Source organism: Rhodamnia argentea, chromosome 7 (genome assembly GCF_020921035.1).
Source record: "Rhodamnia argentea isolate NSW1041297 chromosome 7, ASM2092103v1, whole genome shotgun sequence".
Classification (NCBI taxonomy): Eukaryota; Viridiplantae; Streptophyta; class Magnoliopsida; order Myrtales; family Myrtaceae; genus Rhodamnia; species Rhodamnia argentea.
The window spans coordinates 9,175,578-9,179,964 of record NC_063156.1 but is presented as its reverse complement, the minus strand read 5'-3'; the positions used below and the strand labels follow the sequence as shown (position 1 = coordinate 9,179,964).

The window sequence follows — 4,387 nt, the reverse complement described above, 5'->3', positions numbered from 1 at the left end:
CTTCTTTTGCCTTGTTCTTCTGCAGGTCGCCAGCTGTCGCCATGGCCGGTGACTGGTGGTGGAAGAAAGAAAAGAAAAGAAATAAAAGAAAACTAAAAAATTACAAAAAATAGAAAATAAAAATTCAAAAATAAAGAAAAGAAAAGAAAGGAAAGGAAAAGAAAAAGAATAAAAGAATTAAAAAGAAAATAAATATGAAGGAGTGGATTGAGAAAATATGAGGGAAAATTTTTTCTCTTCTCAAAAAATGTTTCGCCTCCCTTTTTTTTTTTTTTTGCACGGGTGGAAAATATTTTCCTTAACTTATTTATTTTCCATGAACCGAACGTCGGAAAATCCAAAAAATATTTTTCTAGAAGTTGTTTTCCACAAGACGAATGGAGCCTTCATGTAACGTGGAAGAGGAAGAAATCATACGATTTTGGCCTAGAAAACATTAAAAAGCCTCATGCGAACAAGGAACAATTCAAACCGATAGCGAAGGAATGAATATCTCAATTCTAACGTGCTTAATGGGATCCCACTAAGGGGTAAGGAAAAATCGTCTACTTAGGTAGTGCTTCCGGTCTTGGTCAAAGGAAAAGTCACACTTGGCTGCTTTAATTGGTCTCCTCTACCTGTCCAACTTTGATATTTTCCAGCCTCAAGGGTGCTTCCTCAGATATTCAAGGAAAGTAACATTTGCTGAATAAGATTGTGCGTACGTTACATGCCAGTTCTTCCCTTCGTCCCCTTAAATAACAGTATCAAGGGACTCGGTCATATCCCCCTTTCTCCATAGGTTCAAGTCCATGCACGTGCCAAACCCGAAAATCATGTCGAACTCGGTGTTTCGAGTTCTTTTGCTTCTGCTTTTTCTGGCGGCACAAGCATCAGGAGTTGCTTCTTCACTTGCAAAGCCTGGCTGTAATGAGACATGCGGGAACGTCACCATTCCCTTCCCCTTTGGAATAGGAGACGGGTGTTTCTTGGATGACTGGTACGAGATCGTTTGCCGCCAAAACGACTCGGTTCTCATTCTGAATAAGATTGGATTGCGAGTCCTCAACATTTCGCTCCCCTCTTCCCGTGCATACATGAACGGCATGATTGTCGTCACTCTTCCTGTAATCTACCAAAATGAAAGCTGCGGGAGCCAAGGACCTGTTGTGAGCTTAGAAGGAAGTCAATTTATCTTCTCCCAGACATGGAATGTCTTTAGATCGGTGGGTTGCAACACCCTGGCGACAGTGAATAGTACAGAATCAGCTGTCGTCGGTTGCAGGTTGAGATGCACTGCTAACACCAACGAAGGCTCTATAGATGCTTGCCAGACTACGCCCCCGCTTAACCTTCGGGGCTTTAGCGTGGATTTCAAAGAAGAAGGAGATGGATCGCGGGGGTTCTGCAATCAAGCTTTCCTGGCAGCTACAGCAAACTTGGCAGATTTAGGTATATACACGAGATATGGCGATATGGTTCCGGTGGTGTTGGAATGGGGGATTGCAAATGATACCAAGTATGCAGCTGAGCTTATCAGGCAAGATTACGCAATATACAGCTCGAGCATTACTGATCCTTTCATCTGTGGAAGATATAGTCTCTACAGCGGGTATCAGAATGGAAGCGTGTATCAGGATGTAACTGAGATGCCATTTATGCAGTGCTATTGCGGAAGGGGATATACCGGCAATCCGTATCTTACTTGCTGGGTGCCTAGGTAACATACTTCATCCTATCACATTCCGTATTTAAGGGTACACTCCCAGAATTTCTGCCCAATACTCTACAAAGTGAATGCACTTTCAAACAAAATCGATTGACTGAATATAATTTACTGGAGATGAAGGGGAACAGGACAGTCCTTTTTCATTACACGCACAGTATTTTAGCCATGGGATTAAGAATTTATGAGGAAATGCAACTTACTAGTCTTGCTAATTTTACTCAAGGACATGGGTTTCTCTGCTAATATGTTTGTTTCTCCTTTGTCATCAGATATTGACGAATGTGAAGATTCTTTCTGTGTCGACGGGACTTGTGTCAATGTACCGGGCGACTTTAAATGCGTCGTTGGTAGAAAGACAGCTAACTTCATTCTTATTGGTATGTACATCTTTTACACTAGAATTTTAGACCGCTTTATGTACAAGAGTAATGTTGGAAAAAGAACAGCATATCATATATTATGTTCAGATAAGGACCAGAAATGAGTTTTACCTTACCGTTCGTTCTAACATGATTGTCCATTCGACTGGTGTTGATTACAGATATATTTCAATTGATTGTATCTATCAAAACAATTTCACAACTACCTTTGCATACCAAAACTTATACCATACAGGGAAGTCCAAGTGCTTTTCTAATGTCGCAGCTCCATATCTATCGTAAGATATCCAAGGTTCCGGTTGATGTTATCACTATCACAATCAAAATTCAAGATGAATGCTGGTAGGAACTTTTTCACTTCCATCAATTGCTTGCTAAATTTCTTGTAAGGGAGGTCAGTTGTCCCGTGCACATGTATGTAAAAATTTCACCTGATGAGATTTAACAGGGGACCAATGAATTTTTCACGTTTGCTAAGATAAATGCGCATGAAAGGAGTCACTCTTTTATGTTTTGCTTCTAATCAGCTTCACTTAAGTTTTTGATAATAAGTGCCTTTATAGATTCTTGACAAGCAGGGTACACTTTTCTCAGTTCTGCCACTTAAATTTTTTGCAATGCAGGGGTTGGGGCAGGCCTTGCGGCACTACTTTTGTGTCTTTTCCTTTGGAGGTTGTACAAATATATCAAGAAGAGAAAAGAAATCAAGCTCAAGGAGTTCTACTTCAAACGCAATGGCGGTCATTTGTTGGAAAGTGACCGATCTTCACTAGAAGGCAATGTCGAGAAAAGCAAATTGTTCAACTCCAAGGATTTGGAGAAGGCCACCGACAATTTCAACGAGGATAGGATACTCGGGCAAGGTGGGCAGGGTACCGTTTACAAGGGTATGTTAACAGATGGAAAAATAGTTGCGATTAAGAAATCGAAAGTGATAGACAAGGAAAAAGTTGAACAGTTCATAAACGAAGTCCTCCTTCTCTCACAAATCAACCATAGGAATGTGGTTAAGATTTTGGGGTGTTGCTTGGAGACAGAACTCCCACTTCTAGTGTACGAGTATATACCAAATGGCACTCTACATCAATATTTGCATGACCCAAATGAAGAGTTTTGTGTATCGTGGGACACACACCTACGAATTGCAACTGAAATCGCAGGAGCCTTGTTCTACTTGCATTCAGCAGCCTCTATTCCCATTTATCATCGAGACATCAAGTCCACCAATATCCTCTTGGATGAGAAATATCGGGCGAAAGTGGCCGATTTCGGCACTTCCAAGTCTGTTTCCCTAGATCAAACTCATGTAACTACATTGGTGCAGGGGACTTTCGGCTACCTAGATCCGGAGTATTTCCAATCAAGTCAATTTACAGACAAGAGCGACGTGTACAGCTTTGGAGTTGTCCTTGTTGAACTCTTAACAGGGCAAAAGCCAATCATGTCGCTGAAGGAAAAAGAAGGAAGGAGCCTCGCGACCTATTTCATAATTTCGATGGAGGAGAATCGCTTGTTCGACATCGTCGATGCTCGGGTGTTGAAAGAAGGTAACAAGGAAGAGATTGCCACGGTTGCCAACCTTGCGAAAAGGTGCTTAAACTTGAACGGGAGGAACCGGCCTACAATGAGAGAAGTGGCGATGGAGCTGGAGGGTACAAGGAAGCTCCCAAATCCTCCGGGTATTCAGCAGAATCAAGAGAACCAAGAGGCAATACAATCTTATGATGCTGCTTTTGCATTTAGCAAGTCAAACATTGCTTTAGATGTCATTACAATTTCGGATGTTCAGCCACTCTTACCTAGTGGGTCGTGGTGAAGATCTTTCCTGTTCCCTCACTCTCATGAGTCATATCGCTCTTGCTCGTGGAAATCGGTCTCCGCAGCCAGAGAGAGAAAAGAAAGGAGGGAGGGAAACTAGTTCAGTTACTTTGGGTTGGTTAGTTGTTTATGTTTATGAGCTTGCTCTCAGCATTCCGGATTAATAAGCTGTAATACCATACCTATCCCTTATTTGTTCAGGTCCGGTTATGATCTGGGCATAATTGCAACCATCTTGCTCGATCACGATGCGTGTGATTTTACTTTGTCTTGAGATCCATGAATAATGCTTGTGTGTGATTTTTCTGCCTTCTTTTCCATCGGGTTCGCCTGTTTATTTTACGAAAAATACATTTGGAGAGCGAAAAATGAGCGATGGAAATATTTTTCGATTAATAAAAAGAAAAACCTTCTAAAATAGAAAAAAATGATTTTCATTTTTGAAAAAAACGGAAATCATTTCCCAATCTTTTTTCTTGCG

The 4,387-nt window shown here is 41.2% G+C and overlaps 1 pseudogene; it reads left to right on the top strand.

Annotated features, from left to right (window-relative positions):
- The first annotated feature begins 743 nt into the window (after window positions 1-743).
- LOC115730865 lies at window positions 744-4,141 on the top strand (annotated as a pseudogene).
- The last annotated feature ends 246 nt before the right edge of the window (window positions 4,142-4,387 follow it).